Genomic DNA, 22,355 nt, shown 5'->3' with positions numbered 1-22,355 from the left:
TTGTTGCTAATCTAACTTTTAATGATCTCAGTAATTATCAAAAATATTTTTATGTTGTGTGTTAACTACACTGGAATTAAATCAAAAACTTTTTTTTTAAGTATTTTTATGTTAGTCACTTAAAGGTTCAAAATGCGATTAATCAAAAGCTTTGAGGAGCTCTCAGTAATTTCCATGAAAATCATAATTGTTCTTTTCCTTAAAAAATGAATACGCACACTCAAAATTAATAGTAATGGCAGTTGAAAGAAGCCAAGCCATCATTTGCTCAGAAAAGAAACTTGGGAAGCCTGAGGTCACTTTATTTTGTCTAATACTGGATACATTGTACCTTCTGTTACCTTGGGGCTTGTGTGGTTAGTGTATGATTGAAGAGAAAAATTTTGCTTAAGGTATATGAATAAGGGACTTTTTGAATGTGGGTCAAGGGCATACCTGCCTTTTCTAAAGATGCCTGGATGGGTGGTTTAATGTACATTTGTACATGTACATTAAAAGTCCATGATATACTGGGATATTTAAGTCAACCATAGTCTAAAGAATGCAGGGTTTTAATAACTGTGCTAGTGCCCGGGCTTCTACCTTTGCCTGGACATCCCTCTGCCTCATTTGTTCCAAGCCAAATCCTACCGCTCCTTCGAGACTTATCCTGGGTATTTCTTCTGGGAAGCTTCCTAGACCCCATCTCTGTTTCACCACCTCTTGGGCTGGGTGAATGCTAATGTGGCCCTTACCACACTGCACTGGAATCAGCCACCTCGTGCTGTGGGCTGTAGCTCCTTCTGAGTTTGGGACTGTCTTTAGTTTTCGTACCCCTACTGCCTAGCAGAGGATGAAATAAGAGCAGGTGGTCACTAATTGCTGTCAAGTGAATACATGGTACACATTGAAATGTAGCTTATTAAGAAATTTAGCTAAATACAAAAAGAAAGACATGTAAAAATCTTAAACTACACAACCTTATGTCCCTTCTTATAAAAGGAAATTTTTTTTTTCTCAAAGATTTTATTTATTTATTCATGAAAGACACACAGAGGGAGGCAGAGGCACAGGCAGAGGGAGAAGCAGGCTCCCTGTGGGGAGGCCCAGGTGGGACTCAATCCCAGGACCCCAGGATCACACCCTGAGCCAAACAAAGGCAGACACTCAACTGCTGAGCCACCCAGGTGCCCCCAAAAAGGAAATTTTTAAAGATATTCACCCTTCTCCCCCTTTGCAAAGACTAAATTCATAATAAAGTACTTTGAATATCCCTGAATCTTTCCTTTTCTTATGCTCAGCTTTTCTCCCCTAAAACTTGTTAGTTTCTCATTCTTGGGCCTTGTGGTTCCCATAAGCTAAGAGTTTACTTTTTAGGTCAAAGGATCATAGGTGATAAATGAGTGGTGAAGTTTGCATTGATATTTAGGTAGGAGCTGGATGGAAGTTTTTTCTATCTCAGAAATGAAAAATAAAGAGATCTTTGAAGAAGTCTGGATAATCAGAGGATAGTAAGGTGAATGCCTGACTTCCAGGAGTCCGCAGCTGTGACCCACCAGAAACAAAGAAGGGGACAGTACAATTAACCTTTATTTTCTAAAGAAGGTTTTAAGTGCTGAACCCTCTGGAAAAGGCCTTCTGGTCACAGAGAACTGACTCACTGTAGTTTCCTCGAGGAAAGGGGGGATTCACTGTGAGTGTGCTTACAAATGGGACCTGAAGTTAGAACTGGAAGTTTTCAGGTCTGGAGGTAGCTCTAGGGGCAACCTCTTCTATATCAAACCTTTCCTCTCACAATGTGTTGCTTTACTTGGGCTCCTTTTGCTACGTGCTGGTTTGGTCTTCTAGCTGGACTTTGAGTAACCTCTCTCAATCTCATAACTTTTGCTTACACCTGCCATTACTTCCTTGACTTGCCAAGACTGCCACATCCAGAACCCTATCTTCTCCACCCTCTTTCCCTTGTTTCTTCTTCATGTCTTCTTTCCTTACATTCTTTCAATTGTACTTTTTCCTGATAATTGCTTCATTCTCTCAGATTTTTCTAATCCAGATACCTGAGAAAGAATCCAGTAACCCAACTCATTTTTTCATTGCCTTCTTCTAGGTCCCTAACCAGCTTTGCCCAAGGGTCAGACATGCACCTCTAGCCCAGAGGGCTGTGGGTGGGGCAAGGGGTTGTTACTTGGTATAAAACTTTCTTTTAGTAAGAACTATGGAAGGGCCATCTTCCCCTTCGTGTAGGCGGTGACAATATATTTGATATATCTAATATATCTATTACGGAAATATAAGAAATTAAGGATAATCAGATTATTAAAAATTAAACTGTTTCATAGTTGACAGTTAGTAGAACAGAGATAAGAAGACTGTGGGAACAAATAGCAAATTTATAACCAGGAAAGAAATTGGGAGAGGGAAATGTGTTAGAGTTAGTTATTAGATGAGTGACATAATTTCATGCATTTATTAGAAAGCAGGAGTGTGTGAATATTGAAAGTGAGACTATATTGACTCAGGTTCCAGAGGCTGTTTTAAAAAGCAAGCATAATCCCGAAACTGGAGGCCAGGATGGGGATAAACAGGAATACTAAGCTTCTTAGGGAGCCTCTGCCCATTCTTTTTTTTTTTTTTTTTAAAGAGTTATTTATTCATGAGAGACCCAGAGAGAAAGGCAGAGACGTAGGCAGAGGGAGAAGCAGGCTCCCTGCGGGGAGCCCGATGTGGGACTCGATCCTGGATCCTGGATCCTGGGATCAGGCCCTGAGCCCGAAGGCAGATGCTCAACCGCTGAGCCACCCAGGTGTCCCTCTGCCCATTCTTCTTGCCTGTGTTTTCTTTCTCTGCTTCCTATTCTGCTCTTGATCCCTCTTATGTTAGCTTCTGGAGCAATCTGTCATGAACTAGTGATATGACCTTGGGCTGGTTATTTATTCTCTCTGAAACTCAATTTACTCATCTGTAAAATAGGGATAATGATTATTATTTCAATAGCTTAGTATAAGAATTAAATTAGATGGCATAATATATTTAAAGTGACTGGTACACATTACCTAGGATGTAATAGGTGCTCAGTCAATTGTAGCAATTATTCTAGCACACAGGAAGGAAGGAAACATTGCCTGAACAATGTGTTAGGTAATATTTTGCTTGTTATATCATTTATTTCATGTGAGAATCCTGAAGGACTTGTACTGTTATTTCTACTTTAGGAACAAGGCTACAATTTTAGTACTTAATTGAATCTTTGCTATGTGCAAAGCACTGAGTTGAACCCTTTCATGTGTTGTCTTATTTAAGCCAAGTTAGAGGCTATTTATGTTTTTCATCTCCTGGTTGAGGAAATTGAGGTCTAGAGAATTTAACTTGCCCAAAGCCGTATAACTAGGAAGAGACAATGAGAACTTGCATATAACTCCACCTGAACTGAGGTCCAGCTCACTCCAGAGTTTTCCAAAGTCACGTAATGGATGAATGTGAATATGACTGAATCAAGATTCAGGTCTTGGGTGGGGCAGTGCTTTTGCAGTTCACTGACTGACAGACAGATGAGTAGTAGGAAGACATACACACTTCTGCTGCATCTGAATCTGAATGCTGTGATTAGACAGACAAGGGCAAATTTTGGAAGGAGGACAAAGGAAAAAAATTTTAATAATTAAAATATGTCAAAATAGGGTCTCTCAGACCTGATGAAATGATTTAACCAGCATGTGTTGAATGTCTACTGTGTGTCAGGCAATAAAAAATGACCTTGGCATGGTGGGATGCAAGGCAAGTAAGGCTGAATTCCTACCTGTAAGGTGGTTTCATTCTGGTGGAAAGAGATAGGAGACTTGCACAACTAATAAAGCATATAGCAATGGATCAGAGAACTGTGGTAGTCAAGAGAGAGAACAGTTACTTTTTAAGGGACTGGTGATTGAAGGAACTGAGGAAGGGGCACCTGTGGCTAAGTAGTTGAGTGTCTGCCTTTGGGTCCCAGATCAAGTCCTGCATTGGGCTCCCTGCTCAGCACAGAGCCTACTTCTCCCTTTGTCTGTGTCTCTGCCTCTCTCATGAATAAATAAATAACATCTTAAAAAAAAAAAAGATGGAACCGGGGAAGGCTTCATTCAGGAGACAATATTTGCAATGGTCTTCGAGGTGACAAATACAGAAGTACCAGAAACCTTCTACAGTTTCTACAGTTTCCTTCTTCTTTGTATGAAGTAGCTGATTATTGTGGTAACATATAGACAGTAGTGTTTTCCAAGGTTCTTTGACCAAATGTGGAGAAATATCTATTCTTATTAATGATAAGCATATATTTCCATTTTCTGGTCTGCGGTTACCTGTGTCTCTATTGAAGGAGCCAGAAAATGGAATCCTGTTTTCTATACATTCTAGGTTGAAGATCTATAATCATCCAGCAGTCCAACAAGAAGCTAACAAATCCCTCAAGTGGCCAAATGCCCCAGTATCAGCTTTTGGGTGTATTGTGTGGTGTTAAGTAGTACTAAGGTACTGGCAAGTGGGTCATTCCATCCATTTAAAATTTGGATTGGAGACTTTAGTCTGTGGTTGGGAGTTCCCAATTTTTCTTGCATGCAATACCAGGTTTTCTGGAAAAAAATTTTTTTTTTTTTTTTTGGATACAGTCTCAATTTAAAACATTCTGCCTTGTCTTCATAAGTATATTCCTGATTGGTAACCTATGTGTTCTGTTATTTAAGGTTGATAATTAAATTGAGTTTCCATGGCCTGAGCCTGTTTAAAGACTCCTGTAGACATCTTCTGCTTGCAGGTTTTGTCCACTTGAATGAGAATGTATGTACTCATCTTTGCAGTGTAAGGTAGAAACCTAGCCAAGAGCCTTTGTTTTGGTTTGGTTCTTTGCGTGATGTCTCCTTTTTTCTAAACTCTGTTGATGGACATTATATTCATCCTTCCTTCAAGGCCTGGCTCAAATGTCACTTTTCTTACAGTCTTTCTCAATTCCTAGAGCCTAAGGACTGCCTCCATCCCCAAAGAGTCCATATTATCTTGTTCTTTTTTTGATGTGATCATAATAGCTACACATGTTTAATAGCACAAATCCCTTAATAAGTGATAAACAAGAGGGCAGAGATGTAGGCTCCATTTACCTATAGATCCCTCTAAACACCCAACATAGCCCTTGCCCTACAAGTGGTTGGTGCTCAAAGATGTTTACTAAAATGAACTGAATTGAAGTTTGGGTTTTGTTGGACTGGCTTTGGGTATGGTAACATTGAAGTTTGAGCTCCAGTTCCTTTTTGGAAAAGGATGCTTAAAAAAAGGCTTTTAACTGATTTTAGAATGAAAGAAACTGTGTAGTATAAACAGTAATTGTAACTATTATTAATAAACATCATTAAAATAGCATGAACTGATAGAAGTACTTCCATGCTTGCTTTTGCTGGCAGTGTGGGCAGGCCTGACAAACTAACTGGTCTTTTCCATCTGTAATATCTATGATTCTTTGAAATTTTATGTAGACAAGTGCAAGCTAATGTACACTGGAAGGAACAATTGAAACAGCTCATACTCACTGATGGGCTCTGAATTACTCTACTTGTAAGTGCTCAGGAAAAAGATCTCAGATTCATTGTGGATTGCTCAATGGAGACATCTGCTTGCTGTGCAGAGGCAGCCAGAAGAATGAATGAGATATAATAGGCTGTATTAACTTTGAGAATGGGATAAAGAATGATGCAGAAAATAATATAGTGCACATAATTTGGCATTGACTATTTCTGTAATTACAATAAAACATTTTAATGATATACATTGATGTTATGACTTCACCTTAGAATCAGAATTCGGCATTGGGTCCTTTCAAAGAAAACAAAGCAGAAATACAAAGGATCCAGAGAAAAACAACAGACTGTCTCCAAGACATGCAAAGGATTTGCCTATAATGAGAAACTGAAAAGACAAGGAGGTTTTAATTTGGATAAGGGGGGGACGACGACATTGTATAAATTTATTTAAAATTAATGGAAGTTTCAGAAAATTGCTAGAGCTAGCTTCAGATTATCCTCGGTAATGGAGGTCAGAGATGGGCAGGATAATTGAAATCCCTGATAATCTCCAACCCTCATTTTAGCTATTAGTGGCAGCATCCTGTCCTATGAAAAGTTTTAATAAATGAACAAATACAAGACATTGCAACACAGGATTTGTGAACTAAATGACCCAGGAGAAAGGCTGCCAGTTGTGTTGAGAAGCTCACAATTTGGAATTAGGTGACCATGGGTCTAGTCCCTATTCTTTGTCCAATCTTGAGTGATACACTTGACTTCTATGAGACCCAGTTCCCTCATCTGTAAGATAGAGATAACAGTAATATTTATTTTATGGTTTTATTGAGAGAACCAAATGAGCTCATTGGAAGTGGTAGGTGAGTTGTGATATTTGATACTGAGGGCTGGTTGTTAAGAGTACCTACTTTCCCATTTGGTTTGCTGGTCTCAAGGGCAGACATGGCTCCTGGCACCTGGAAGATTACATCACACCTTCCCTTCTCTTGAACTTTCTACGGTTTATGTTCATGGTAGGAGATTTTTAAAAGATCCTTCATCTCCAGGATCTTCCACAGACTGTCCTACTTCCTTGCTCCCAGAAAGCCTTAAGATAATTTTGCCATGTTTTTATTAACACATGATCATTTAAAAGTCATCTCCTGTAATTTTCACAGCAGCCCTTTGAGATGTAGACTACAGTTGTCTTCATCTTCTAGAAGCGGACACTGAGGCACAGACAACTTGCTTAAGGACATATAGTGATGGCTGATAGAGTTAGACCTGCATTTTCTTGCCTCTGGATGGATTGACGTATTCTAGAAAACTGACTTATGTGACTATACTGATCCCTTCCCTGGGGAGTGACTGGCCTTTCTTAATTCCCAAGGAACTTGTACTCTACCCTTTGCACACAATTCAGGACTCATGTCCTCCATAGAGCCTGTCCTAAGCCCTCTGTTACCCTGGAAGAAGTCATCTTGTCTGCCTCAGCACCCTGTATTGTAACTTTTAACATACTTTATGTTAACAGTAGAAATCCTTGTACCTTATGCAATTAATAGTTGCTAATTAAAAAAAAAACTAGTTGGAGATTTAGTTGAACAAGGAGTTAAAGCAGGAATCATATAAACTATGGAATCATTCTTTAAGCTTTTATTTCAACTTAAAACATCCCTCAAGTTTTTGATGTAAGGCCAAGGCCTCCCTTGTCTTTTGAGTTTCAAGTCTCCCATTAGAGCCCTGCATCCTATTTCTCATATAAGCCACTCCTCCAAGGCTTTTGCAATCATTTTGTCTTGGTTTCTTTTAAAGTGGAGCAAGATCTTAAAGACATTCTGTGAGGCATTCAGATTTTTCCAGGTTTTTTATGATGTTACAGGTGGCTCTCCCACACACAAATCGACAGCATGTGTTTTTAGTAACTCACCTTAATGTGCCTTTCCCAGACATTCACTTTAGATCTTGTAGAAACAACTTCTCTCTTTTTTATTCACATTCCTTCCTTTAAGTAAGTTTAATTAAATTGTGTAATACCAATGATTATGGTTTTGGGGAACAAACAATGAGTTTAGGGAAAAAAAACATGCTGACTTCTGGTGAACAGACAGCTCTGCTGTGGCAATAGCAGAGTGCAGGCATTCTAGAGGAGCCTACTACTGGCTATGATCATCCCACATTGTGGGCCTTATGTCTTTACATTTGCAGAGGGAATGGAGGCCATAGATTAATTAGTTTAGTGTCCATCACTTAAGAGAGCTTCTGCTCAGGATGGCTTCTGTTCCATGTCTAGCCTAGAAGATGAATTTCTTGAAGGCCTAGCATTCATCTTTCTAGCTAGTCTTAGAATCTAGCACAGGGGTGGCTATATAGTGAGCCCTCAATAAATGTCAGCTAATTGGCCAACTAGCCATACCAACAGAACAAAACTCAACTTTGCCACTGAACATCTGCTGCTATGAGTACTAAGCAGCAATCAACTGTCCAGAAGTTGGGAGAAAGAGGGAAGTAGGGAGAAAGGAAGAGCCAGCAAGTGAATTTCTAATATTAATATAAGGTAAGACAATGTGTACCATTAAATAGTTAACCTAAGGCGGCTATAAAGAATTGGATTTTTGTGTCATATGTAATTAACCTGGGTAACTCAATAACACAAAATAACATTGAGACAAGCATGCTTAATAACATTTTATAAAAGACAAGATATGTTCTTACGTGAGGAAAAATCCACAGTTAACATCACAGTATCTGACTACAAAAAGCCTCTCTGGTGATTATGTTCAGGGCCAGCCAGGTCATAAAAAAAATTTCCTCTACTGACATACAGTTGGAGTGTGGAGTTTATTATATGCTTCTTGTGACAAAGTAAAGCATCTTGAATTGAGCACCAGAAAAGGAAAGAAGGCAGGTCTGAAGAGTATTGAAGTTGACAGAGACATTCTGTGGTAGGTGATTGGTTTGGAAAATGGTGGAGACTGCTGGTGATGACAGGGATGTCCTCTTTCCTAAGATAAAGTAGGCAAAACATTTAGCCTTGTGCTTAATAAATGTTGGAACCAAAATAGACTTAGGAAGCAAAGTCGGAAAATCATAGCAAGTTTGTATGACCATAGAAAATAGTATGATAAAGAAAAATATATGTGTGTGTGTGAATACATATATGAAACTATTTGTAAAAGCATATAGAATGTATGTCTGTGTAGAACAGAGATAATGCTTCATTTGAGCATTATTTTCACAATGAGTATGAACCTTCTCATTAATTTTCCATTGTGAGAATCTGTAGACCAGTTCCGATTATTAATTCTTAAGGACCTCCCTGTTTCTCAAGAGGTTGTGAAGCCATTGTCTAGCAAAGGAAGAAGGGAATTAACATGGCATTGAGCGCTCATTGTGTGCCAGGCATTATGCTAAGTGTTTAATGTATGTTATCATATGCCTTTGAATATAAGTTGTCATTGATTTGTGTAAGGTCCACATTACTTTATGTGCAACTATGAAAGAAAAAAAACACTCTCAATTAAACTATGGCACACCACCACCGTTAAAATGGATCTTGATTTCCTAGCTATTAAAATGTGAAGAATATCCATCTTAGAATCAACGTGATATGGTATCTCATTTAATCCTCCCAACAACCCTTGAAGTAAGTATTAATACTGCCAGATGAAGAAAGTGAGACTCAGAGAAGTCAAGCAGTTTGCGTCAAGGCAAACTGAGGCAAGTGTCAGAGCTGGAATTTGACCCAAATTAGTGTCTGAGCTGGAATTTGACCCAAATTAGTGTCTCCAAATTCAATCCCTTTCTTTTTTTTTTTTTTTTTAAGATTTTATGTATTTATTCTTGAGACACACACACACACACACAGAGGCAGAGACACCAGCAGAGGGAGAAGCAGGCTCCATGCAGGGAGCCCGACGTGGGACTTCATCCCAGGTCTCTAGGATCAGGCCCTGGGCTGAAGGCGGCGCTAAACCGCTGAGCCACCTGGGCTGCCCCCAGTCCCTTTCTCATAGTCTTGTGCTGCTGATTGAAATCAGTGCTTGCCCCCAAACTCAGAGATTTTTTAAAATAAAAAATAGAAACATTGTATTCTAAAAACATTTACCTTTGGACTTATCTCCCAAAGATGTTTCCCCGGGGGAAGACTGTGAGTGACACTGGGATCCATGATGGCCATGGATTTCTAAGGGTAGAAGGAAAATTTGAGTTCCCCTGGCTAGTCTCCCATCTGATGTTTGAACCCCCGATGATAACACTGCCCCAAGGGGCCACATGGCCTCTGAGAATCAACAGCAGGACAATCACTGGATTACTTGGACAGCTCAGTGCACCTGTTGTGAGCGCTGCTTTCATCTGCTTCCTAGTACTGGTTCTATCCTGGAAATATATAGAGTTGGCCTCACTGTCTTAACCCCTTGTGGCCCTTCCCATATTTGAAACAGCTATAAGGGACCCTGTAAGTCTTCTTTACTCCAAGTTGAACATTCCGAGTTCTTTACAGGACACAGTCTAGAAATTTTTCTCTCTGGCCATCATACTGAATGCATCCCAGTTTCTCTATGTTCCTTTTACAGAGATGCATTCAGAATTGATCATTTTGCTCCACAGGAATGAGAATGATCATCTCCCTTGCTTTTCGTACCTCTCTTGGTATGACCTGCAAGTACATCTGACTTTTCCAGCACCTCATCAGAGAAATGTAAGCTCTCTCTTCCCTGCTCTTTCTCCTTCCTTACTTTCCTCTCCTCCTCTTCCTTTTTTTTCCTTCCTTTTTTTTTTAAACACATGCTGTTATGTAGGCAACCTGGAGTTTGTAATTTATATGTTGGACTTAAGTTGTTCTGCTTTCATCACTTTGAAAGTTCATTTTGTTAGAATTGACATTTTGAGGATTTTTTTTTTTTTTACTTTGGCTTTTTGTTTGTTTTCATTTCATGGTCATGACTCCCACTTTTATAACATCCATAAACAAAAACATTTAAAAATGTTTTCTATAGTTTTAACTAAATCACTGCTGTACGAATTGAGCATGACAGGGCCAAAGACAGAGTCCTTTGGGAAGTCATAGGAAATCTTTTTTTTTTTTTTTAAGATTTTATTTATTTATTCATAGACACAGAGAGAGAGAGGCAGAGACACAGGCAGAGGGAGAAGCAGGCTCCACGCAGGAAGCCCGATGTGGGACTCCATCCCAGGTCTCCAGGATCACACCCCAGGCTGCAGGCGGCGCCAAACCACTGCGCCACCGGGGCTGCCCAGTCATAGGAAATCTTAAGATTTTTTATTTTATTTTATTCATGATAGACATAGAGAGAGAGAGGGAGGCAGAGACACAGGCAGAGGGATAAGCAGGCTCCATGCTGGGAGCCCGACGCGAGACTCGATCCCGGGACTCCAGGATTGCGCCCTGGGCCAAAGGCAGGCGCTAAACCGCTGAGCCACCCAGGGATTCCCTATAGGAAATCTTTTAGTTGTTGAGTTACCAAGCCACAAGCCATGACCTTTTATCATTGTGCCCCCCATATGTCTCTATCTAGTCTGGAAGAATATCAGGTGTTTCACATGCACCATCACACATAACCCGGGTGGTTACATGCTCCTCTTTTATAGCTGGGCAAACTGAGGCTCACTGGTGAGGGAGCTTGCCTGGGATTGCCTGTTTGCTAGGAGTAGACTGGGATTTGCACACAGGATTTCCTATCCCATCTGCTCTGTGTGGCTGTACCCATTGTGAATTACTTTGCTGAGATCCAGAGATGCAAATATTACCTCATTTTCCTTAGTTACAGGAGAGCATTTCTGACCTCAAAGAGCAAAATATTATAGTAGAAATGCATTCTCTTCCTCCTTTTCCTGGAGAACCGCAGGCAAGAGTGTGGATACTTCACTCCTCCCTAGGGATAGGACTTAAGACCATCGCCTTCCCTTTGACCTCTCTTAGAGTAGATGTAAAAATAATGTTTGAAAAGGACTTCTTGGATCTTCTGGGCAATTTGAGTAGTTGAGTTCTGAAGGTGAGGAACTAGGCACAAAGAAAACAGATTTTTAAGATGCTGGTAAAAAGTTGTTTACTTAAACTCTTGGTAATAAAGTCACACACACACACACACACACACACACACACACACACACACACAAAACCAGAGTTAGAGAGCCTTGCTTTTTAGGACATGCTACAAAGAGTTCATATTTTATAATAAATTACTATGAAGTTTAGGGACGCCTGGGTGGCTCAGTGGTTGAGCATCTGCCTTCTGCTCAGAGGGTGATCCCCGGGTCCTGGGATTGAGTCCCATGTCAGGCTCCCCACAGGGAGCCTGCTTCTCCCTCTGCCGGTGTCTCTGCCTTTCTCTCTGTCTCTCATGAATAAATAAATAAAAATAAAATATTTAAAAAATTACTATGAAGTTTAGAAAGGACAGAAAAACAACATAAATGATACAGGGAACTACTGCTGCTCAAACCACAACTGGTATCTAGCTTGTTGGTAGGCAAGAAAGTGTGTTTGGCATAGTTAGGATCCATGAGGGGCAGAAGCCCAGGGGGAAGTAAGCCATCCTGAGGAAGTATCAGCTTGCCACATTTCTCTCTCATTGAGGGACTGATCTTTGGTGTATCCCTGAATCTTCTAGGAGGAGTCCTGTTAAATATTAAGTAATGAAAACAGGTACCATTGCTTCATGAGAGCTTCATGATTCTCAGCTATAATTAATAACAGATGGTTTGCAATGAAACAATGCACTAACAGTATGTATAGCTTAAAAAACAAGGACCAGGCACCTGGGGGGGCTCAATCGGTTAAGTGTCTTCCTTCAGCTAAGGTCATGATCCCAGGGGCCTGGGATCAAGTCCCTGCATGGGGCTCCTTGCTCAGTGGGGAGTCTGCTTCTCCATTTCTCTTTCCCTCTGCCTTTCCCCCTGCTCGTGCTCACTCTCTCAAATAAATAAAATCTTAAAAAAAAATCAGGGATGCTTGGCTGGCTCAATAAGTTAGGCACCTGCATTCAGCCAAGATCATGATCCCAGAGTCCCAGGATGGAGCCCTACACAGGCTGCCTGCTAGGCCCTCTGCCCCTCATTCTCATTCTCATGGTCATTCTGTCTCTCACACTCTCCCAAATAAATAAATAAAGTCCAAAAAAGAAAAAAAAAGAAAATATTTTTAAAAACAAAACAAAATAAAAAGGACAGCTAGTTATCCCCTTTCATAAAGAGAGTCAAGGTCAGTGCATGAAACAAAAGATAGTAGTGAGGAAATGTTGCCTATTTGCTTCCCCAGCAAATGTACCCATTTCCTACATTAATAGAGGCCTTTTCTCTGTGAGGAAGTTCATTTAGTATCTTTCTTCCAAAACAGAGTCACTTAAGATAAATGAACTTACAACACAATTGATTGAGGTAAACCCCAACACACTAATTCAGTCTTTCTGGAATACTAATATACTCCAGTGAAGAATTAGGGAATTAGATGAAACTTTTATCTCTTTTTCTGCAAAGGAACTGCTCAACTCAAAATTAATTGCTAAGGGAAATGGTTCTACATTATTTCCCATAAACCTACCTTGGGGACTGAAGGACTGTGGGTAGTGGGGAACCCCAGACATGGAATCTATGTCCTAGGGCACTGCTAACACAGTGCATAATTTTCAGCAACTCCCAAGTGACTTTTTCTGACATCCATTCCATGTAAAACAATGGAAACCTATTTCCATGCTTATTTGTGTTTCCCGGGAGCCCTTAGATGCCATGGTGAAGATGAAAGGACTAGACCCTTTTTCTTACTCCCTTTAATGATTATTCATAATTTTCTAAAATCATTTCATGGAGCAATGCTGCCTGAAGATGAATTTTAGGTCTATTTGTCTATTTATTCATTTGGTCATTCATTCATTCCACAAATATTTATTAACTACATCTTAGCAGAGATCTAGGGACTAACGAGCATAAAAAATGAGTAAGCTTCAGTCATCATCCTCAAGGAACTAAACATTTAGTAGAGGAGTAAGACACGTATGCAGATAGCTGTATATAAGAACAATATAATAAATGCTTTAAAAAGGTTCAGATAAAATCCCATGGGAGGTTCACATCCAGTCAGAAAGAATAGGGAAAGCATCGTGAAGATGATATCATTCGACTCCAGGGATAGAGCGGTTACAGGATCTCAACAGAGGCAACTGGAGGAAGCATCCGTTCAGACCCAGGAAACCACACAAACAAAAGCAAGGCATGTTCTGAGAAGAGCAAGTAGACCAGTTTGGCCAAAGCATAGGAGGGAATTGTGGAGAGAGGCACAGTTCAGGATATATGCTGGGGGATCTCAAACACTGGGTTAGAGAATTACATTTTAGTTTCATGGGCAGTGGGAAGCCATTGAAAGTTCTCAAGCAGAGAAGTGATGTAGGCAGATCTTTAGTTTGGGAAGATTTATTTGCTGTGGTATGTGAGGTGCGTTGCATGCAAGGAGAGTCCAGAAGACTAAGGAGAGCTACTGAAGTATTTCTGGTGCAAAGGGCTGAGGACTGAGATTAGGATGATGGCAGTGGAAATGCAAACGGAGGTTGAGCTTCAGAAACACTAGAGGCAGTTTGGCAACAGATTGAATAGGGGTGGAGACACACACACACACACACACACACACACCAGCTGGCAAAATGGCGACACTCCTAAGAGAAACTGGGAGCATGCACTTGCACACTTTCACTGACGTGTTGGAGCAAGGGGATGGTAGGATTAGGAGTAATCTTTTTAAAAGGCAGCTCAGATCTCCTTGCTCCCCTGCTGATAATATCCAAATGGCCCTCCACTGTATTTAGAATAAAATCCAAACTCCTTGCCACAGCCCAGTGTAAGTTCCATGTGAACTGGCTCCTGAGCTGCTCCAACCTTATCTCTTGGCACTCTCCTCTGCTTCCATTGGCCACCTTGCCATCCCTCAGATGCACCAAGTTCATTTCTGCCTCAGGGCCTTTGCTTTTACTGTGCCCTCTGCCCACAACACTCTGCCCTCAGATCCTCACCTGACTGGCCCTTTCTTGGCAGTCAGGTCTCAGCTTAAATGTCATCTCCTCATAGAGGCCTTTCCTACCCAATCAATTATCATGCCCTTTGCCTACAGCCACCCTTTATCACATCATCCTGCTTTTTATTCTTCACAGCACTTCCCATAATCTGAAGTGATCTTATTTATTTGTTCCCTTTGTGTATGTCTGTTCCGTTCTACCAAAAGCAAGCTCTAAGAGTGTGTCTTGTTCACAACTGTAGTCTGACTATTAGAACCACGTAAAACACATATGAGGTGTTTCATGAGTAGTTGTCAAGCAAATAAATGAATGAGTGAATGCGAATTCTTTTGGGAGGAATGTTAGCTTTTTATGCAGGTGTCACATTCAGGTAGAGATGGGCAACAAGGACTTGGGTATGTGGGGTTAAAGGCTGAGAGAGGGCAATGTATTACATTTGTCTTACAGGAGATGAAAAGTCAGGACAAGTCACTTGCTGGGCATTTTGAGGAAAGGTATCTTTTCACTGCTTCTGCCTCAATCACCGATTTTTTTTTAAGATTTTATTTTTATTTATTCATGAGAGACACAGAGAGGCAGAGACATAGTCAGAGGAAGAAGCAGGCTCCCTGCAGGGATCCTGATGCAGGACTCAATCCCAGGACCCCAGGATCATGCCCTGAGCCGAAGGCAGCTGTTCGACCAGTGAGCCACCCAGGCATCCCTCGATCACTGATCTTAACTTCTAGTCTCCAACTTAACCTACAATGTTCCAATGAGTGTCTTTTGTCCTCCAGGACTGTCTACTTGGCAGACTTAAGCAAAAATGCTACCTTGTCTGAAGTAGTTTTTTAAATTCCTGCTTCAGAATTGCTCACAGAGTCTGCAGCACCTTAATAATATTGTGAAATATTAATAAGTACTATTCACTAAGCACTTGTGCCAGGCACTATACTAAGTATTTTCAGAAATTGTCTCACCAAATCCACCTCAAAACCTTATAAAGTAGGTAAAAAGATTCCCCAGTTTTGTGGTGAGAAACTGAGACCCAGAAACATTAAATCCCGTGAGCAATGTCAGATCTGAGGTTCCAGTGCTGTCTGAGGGACTCTGAAGCCTGCATGCTTAACTGCTGGTCAGTGTCTGTGGTGAGAGAGAGAGCTTGTGGGAGTGAGGGAAGGGGGTGGGAATCTTTCTTTCTTCAACATGAATGTGACTTTGGGAAACATCCAGGAGCTGTAGAACAGAATCCTGGTTATGCCACTTGATAGATGTGTGATCTCAGATGGGAAACTTTCTCAGTAATAAAATGCTGCTGCAAATGCTCCTCATAGAATTGTGTTGCCAGCTATAATCTGTAAAATGCCTGGCACACAGTGGGACTTCATTTTGCACTCCTTTCTTTTTTTTTTTTTTTAAAGATTTTTTTTTTATTTATTCATGATATACAGAGAGAGAGAGAGAGACAGAGAGAGAGAGGCAGACGGAGAAGCAGGCTCCATGCAGGAAGCCTGATGTGGGACTCGATCCCAGGTCTCCAGGATCACACCCTGGGCCAAAGGCAGGCGCTAAACTGCTGAGCCACCCAGGGATCCCCCGCACTCCTTTCTTTTATCAGAGAACTAACTCTTGATTCGTTCAGGGTTTGATCATCTAGTTGGTGGAAGAGCGAGTCCCTTGCTTTTTCCTCAACTTTCTTATTCTTATCCTGTTATATAATTTGTTTCCACTTCTGTGATGAAGTTGGGCAAGAGGAAGAATTGGAGGTTGTACTGTGTGAGAAAGGAACTAGAGGAAATGCAGTCTGAAGTGATTGCTTCAGATTTCTACTTCATTTTTGTTTCAAGCCTGTGATCTGGGGCAAGCACCCAGGTCTCAATTTCCTCATCTGTAAAATGAAATAATATTACTTGTCTTCTACATCGCAGGGTTGTTGTGAGGATCAAATTATAGCCTGAAAGAAATTTGGAGAACATAAAGTTATATACAATTGTAAGGTGTTCTTATCATTGCCATCATTACAAAATGAGAGTCCATCCTTCTTTTTAGAAGTTCTGAAGCAATAATAGTGCTCTGTTTGTAAATTGCCCAAATTAAACTCGTGCCTTTCTTTATTCTTCAATTGAAACAATTCCCAAACTACTCCCTTAATCTTTTATCTTACTTAAAGTTCTGGCTTAAAATGAGGTTGATATCTGCCCTATTCCATCCATATGGTAGCCAATATCTACATGTGATCATTCATATTTAAATTAATTAAAATTAAGTGAAATTTAAAATTCAGTACTTCAGGGGCACCTGGGTGGCTCAGTCAGTTAAGCATCTGCCTTCAGTTCTGGTCATGATCCCAGAGACCTGGGATTGAGCCTGAGCCCGCCTGGGGCTCCCTGCTCAGTGGGAAGTCTATTTCTCCTCCTGCCCCTGCCTTTCCCCTTGCTTGTGCTCTCTCTTGTTTTCTCACTGTCTCTGTCTCAAGTAAATAAATGAAATCTTAAAAATAAGTTAAAAAATAAAATTCAGTTTTTCAACTGCACTGGCCTCATTTCAAGTACTCAGTAGCTATATGTAGCTAATGGCCACCATATTGGACAGTGCAAATAGAGAACATTTCCATTTTGCAGGAAGTTCTAATGCACAGCACCATGGCTGATTTTTCCCTGACTTCCATTTTTCCATGCTTTCTCTTAATGCTATAGGCATGATGAAACCAAGCTAGCTGTTCTTCAGATGAGGACCTTGAAACCCAATGTACTTGCCAATGCCTATATGATAGAATATCAAGAATTATAAGAATGTTTGCATCATCTATTCCAACTTCCTAATTTTACATATGAGAAAATTTAAGCCCAAAGAGAGTGAGATCACTTGCTTGAACCCATACAACTCTTTAATGGATTTCCACTGCTTTTCTCACAGTGGAACTGTGGACTCAAGAGTAATAGAGTAGGCTGATATTCCTTTTGCAGGGCTGCTAATACCATCCATCTCAGCAGAAAATATGCCTGAAACAGAATTTACAAGTAGCTTGCTATTGTGATTTGGCATCCTTTTCCTGCCTGGCCAAGTGTTGCAGGTGAGCCCCCACTCTGTCATTGTGAAGGTGTGTTGGAACACACGTCCATTGTGAAGGTGTGTTGGAAGCGAACACGTCCTTCCATGCTGCCTCTAAGTTACAAGTGTCCTAGAAAATGGTTGCTTTGAGAACCAGAGTATTCCATGTTTCCATAATTTGAATAAATTTCCCAGATCAGCTCAAATTCCCTGAGATTGGCTTCACTTCATCTTTGCACTTATTTAAATCATGAAATATTGATCTTTAAGCAAACTGCTAGGGAATTTAGAATGGGGATGATTATTTCCCAGAGGTATATGCAATATAGATGTAAAATGCTAAACAGCATGTGGTACATAGTAGGTGACCAATAGATGTTTGATTCCATCCCTCCAGCTTCGCCTATTTCCACTCCCATCCTCACCCCAGCAACCAGCCCTTTCCTAGGTAACTGACACAACACTTGCAATCCCCAAGTTGCTAGAACTTCAAACTACTGTTTTTCAAAAATCTTATCCCCTCTGATTAATCTTCAGTGAGCACCTACAATCAAGGGCCCAGTGTATTCACAGTTTGTAAAGGTATGGGGGGGAGCATATATTTTTTAAATTTACCATCAAGACAAAGGATCTGGTTGGTTTCAAGCATTTCTAGAGACAACAGGGTGCATTTGAAGTAGGAAGTGTGCCAGAAATTTCGCACTGTGTGGTTGCTCTATCCTTCCATATATGTATGTGGATTAAGTAGCATCATCAGTAAGTTTAGGAGGAGAATTCTACTCTAGGCCTGCTTTTCACAATCATAGATAGCTTATTTCCAAAATATTCTAATTGTATTGACATTTCACACATTGATGTATGCCTAAGGGAAATCCAGGAGGGAAAAACAAAATGGAACCCATTCATTTATTTTTGAGTCAAGTAAAAGCAAAGAGAAAATACTTCATTTTTAAACACCAGATATGCTCAACAATTAATGATACAACAATCAATATTTTCTTAAAGCATCGAACTTGGAGTATAACTGACCCTCAGTTGGGAATAAAGCCTAACTCTGTTAGAGGGAAATATGGGTGGAAACAATGAGACCATAAGAAGTGAAAGCCTAAATCCGTTCTCCTCCTAGGACTCCCACCTCCACTCCAATGTCAGGAACCTATCTCTCCTTCCTCCCAATGCTGAGATCTACTTTGAAGGTGGCATTGCTAGTGACCCAGCAGGTCCGACTGCCTTTCCACTCTGCTACTGGCTATCTATCTCAAATTGTGCTACGTTTCAGCTCTAATACTTGTACTTTCAAATTGCATGCAAACTGCTCCGCCATTCGCTTGCACACACAAACACCAGCAAAATCCTTGACAAAGCAAGCTGCATTCTCTTAAGAATGGAAGCCCTAGCATATCAAGCGTTAGATATGCTAATGATCCCACCTACCTCTGTAGCCAAAGCCTTATCTTTTTAGAACCCAAACTTTTGTCTCATCCCAAGAGAGTTGTAGTCATGTTGCTTTTCCCCAACATGGCTCTGTCATAGGATTGAAATGTCTTAGGGCAAAACTGTGGTCAAATGATCTCATAAGAGATGTAATTCCACAGCTCTGAAAGACTTTAAAACCTGACAGAGCAAATTCTTCGTTACAAATGCCCTATTGACCCACACAACACAGAATGCTGGACTTTGTGGCACTGGGAAGTTTCAGAGTTGTGACAAGCCACAAAATACCATTTGGTCCAACTTCTAACAATGCTTAAATGCCTTTTCTCATTAAATTTCTTACCTGGGCAATGCTGAACCAGAAAGATTGTTGAGGGGAAAAAAGCAAAACCAAACAAGATTCTTAGTCATTTCACATGGATCCAAAGAGAACAAATATTAATAGTTTGTGATTTCTTATACTCCTACCTGAGGGAGAGGCTTGTACTTTTTTTTTTTTTTTTTCAAATATAGAAAGGGCTCAGATGGAAAAGGAGGGCAAATTCAAGAGACTTGTTAGCAGTCTCTTATCTGCAACCCTCTTTCCCACAGATCTTCCCAGAAGATACGGTAAAGACATTAATTAGACTTGAGGACATCTTTGAAGAAAGACCTCCTTCTGTCTAGGCCCAGAGCAGAGGGCAGTCCAAGAAAAGAGGCATTTCTTTATGTGTATTATTGTATATGTGCTTACGTCTTCCTCATGGCTTTCTTTCTTTTATTTTTAATTTTTGTTTCTTTATTTTTAAGTAATCTCTACACCCATCGTGTGGCTTGAACTCACAACCCTGAGATGAAGAGTTGCACGCTCTACCGACTGAGCCAGCAAGGTGCTGCACCCATCGCATGGCTTTCTTCTTCAACTGTCTCATCTCCCTCACCATTCTCATCATTCATTTATTTATCCAGTCATTCCCTGAGTACCCACCACTGACTGTGTCAGGTGCTAAGGATTCCTCTCTAGAAATCATAAAATAAATGCCTTCCCTTCTGGCAGTGTACTGTGTTGTATAGCAATGAATAAACAGTCCAGTCTAAAGTGGCAAAAATTATTAATAGGAGCCTAGAGGAGGGAACGTGACTACTGGGCAGCTGGAGGAAGCAAGGGAAGGAGAAAAGTCTTATTATTTTTTTTAAGATTTTATTCATTCGTTTGTGAGAGATGCACAGAGAAAGGCAGAGACATAGGCAGAGCAAGAAGCAGACTCCTCTTGGTGAGCCTGATGTGGGACTCAATCCCAGGACCACAGGATCACAACCTGAGCCAAAGGCAGATGCTCAACCACTGAGCCCCCTAGGCACCCCTGGAGAAAACTCTTAGATGGAGCTTTACAGGTCTAGAAGAATCTTTTGGGTGAACAACTGGGGAAGAGAGGTAAGCAGAGGAAAGGCACCTCGTAGGAGGGAACAGAAAGTTCAAGGTCATGGAACCATTTGAGAACCAAGTCTTCATAGTGAATAATGATTTAGCTAAAAAAAAAGTAGTGAGTGAGAGAAGTAGAGAGGTGATATCAGAGATGCCACAGTCAGGGAGAGAACCAGAAGAGGCCTTGGGGAGCTGACAGTGCAAATCCTGCAGACTCAGGCAAGGTATAGGCTGGCAAGTGCTTCTTCCATTTGACAGTTTGAAGCCATTTGTGACCTAGGTGGAAGCAGCTGATCTGAAGTAGGAAAGGTGGGAGATTTGCATCCTCATCTTCTTTGGGGCAGGGGTTGTGTTTTCAAGTTCTTACTATTTAGACGCTCCACCTTTTGCTTCTCTTCGTCATCCTATTCCTTTGCCCATCCCTGCTCCTTCATACACCATTATTGATTGATTGCTATCCTAAATTCCAAACACAGTTTCAACTACCCATAGACATCTCTCTCTTTTTTTTTTTTTTTTTCCCATAGACATCTCAACCTTGATCTTCCACCTTGAGCAAAATAAAACACATTCACTTTCATCTAAAAAGCCTGAGTCTCCTCCGGTATTCCTTTTCCTAGTTAACTCATACCACCTTTCATCCAGTACCTGAAGCCAGAAACCTTGGACTCACTGAATTCTTTCCCTCACCTTCTACACCCAAATGGTCATGAGGATCTATTGACTTCACCTCAAAAATGTCTTCAAATTTAGCATTTTCTTTCTCCACCTGGTACCATGTATGTACTTCTTTTAGGATTTATTTCATTCCATCATAGTTTTGTGTATGTACATACTTCCCCCTTTAAATCCTGAGATCCTTGGGTGCCTGGGTGGCTCAGCATTTGAGTGTCTGCCTTTGATGCAGGTCGTGATCCCAGGGTCTGTGGATCGAGTGCTACATGAGGCTCCCCTCAGGGAGCTTGCTTCTCCCTCTGCCTATGTTTCTGCCTCTCTCTGTGTCTCTCATGAATAAATAAAATCTTAAAAAAAATAAATCCTGAGATCCTTGATAATAAGGTTGTTTTCCTTTATTTAATCTTATGCCTCTGCCCCTAGTACAGTGCCTGGCACCCGGCTGATGCTCAACGCATATAAGCATCACTGAATGAATGAATGAACAAGATCTTTCCAGATGTGACATTTGCCTTCCTGTCTAGAAGCTTATGGAACCATTTTTGTGTCTGTGGTTCTGACCTTTCTGCTCTCTGGTCTGCCTGCCAACCTACCTCCTTCACTTTAGCTCTAGTTGGATGACACATGATTTTGAGGAAGAACAGATGCATGAAACCAACCAGTTATGAATTTGCCCCTCTCCACTTCTCCAACAGAGGTAAACATTTCTCAGATAAGAAAAATGATAGATAATCCAGTCTTTAGGGGTGGAGATGTGGATAATTACCAGAGTAATCATTCCTTCATTGCAGGACTACTAATTTCTGAAAGCTATGTCTCATTCAGAATAGGAACCAGTGTCAGTGGAACAAATGAATAAATGAATGAGCAAAAGTTTGAATGCAGAAGAGAAATGTGAATCAGACATCCAACTTCAAAATTTTTTTAAAGATTGGTTGATTTTGAAAGAGAGAGTGAGTGGTGGGGAGGAGCAGAGGAAGAGGGAAAGAGAGAACCTCAAGCAGACTCAACATGGGGGGCTCGATCTCACAACCCTGAGATCATGACCTGAGCTGAAATCAAGAGTTGGATGCTTAACCAACTGAGCCACCCATGTGCACACCCTAGACTTCCAACTTTGAAGAAGAACCGCTTTCATACCTCCAGGAAAGATTAGCTTTAAGGAAGAACCATTTTAAATTTGAGCATTATGGTGAAGTTCTTGCTAGAGACAGTGTAGCCTTTCAGCCCCCCAGTTGTGCCATCATATTCTTTTTTTAACAGATACTTGACATGATAGTGGAT

At 40.7% G+C, this 22,355-nt stretch overlaps 1 long non-coding RNA gene across 3 annotated transcripts in view; it reads right to left on the bottom strand.

Moving 5' to 3' along the window:
* LOC140601031 (uncharacterized) overlaps positions 1 to 22,355 on the bottom strand; it is a 59,659-nt gene that overhangs the window by 20,796 nt on the left and 16,508 nt on the right. Inside the window, exons 4-5 of one of the 3 annotated variants that reach the window (XR_012004088.1) lie at positions 11,274 to 11,526; positions 9,610 to 9,687 (exon numbers count right to left, since the gene is read on the bottom strand). The exons of 1 other annotated variant lie outside the window; for it this stretch is intronic. This is a non-coding gene — a long non-coding RNA (uncharacterized lncRNA). The remainder of the gene's footprint in view (positions 1 to 9,609; positions 9,688 to 11,273; positions 11,527 to 22,355) is intronic. One more of the 3 variants, XR_012004089.1, reaches the window with a different exon arrangement.

This window comes from Canis lupus, chromosome 12, assembly GCF_048164855.1.
Source record: "Canis lupus baileyi chromosome 12, mCanLup2.hap1, whole genome shotgun sequence".
NCBI lineage: Eukaryota > Metazoa > Chordata > Mammalia > Carnivora > Canidae > Canis > Canis lupus.
This window is presented reverse-complemented; position numbering and strand designations above follow the sequence as displayed.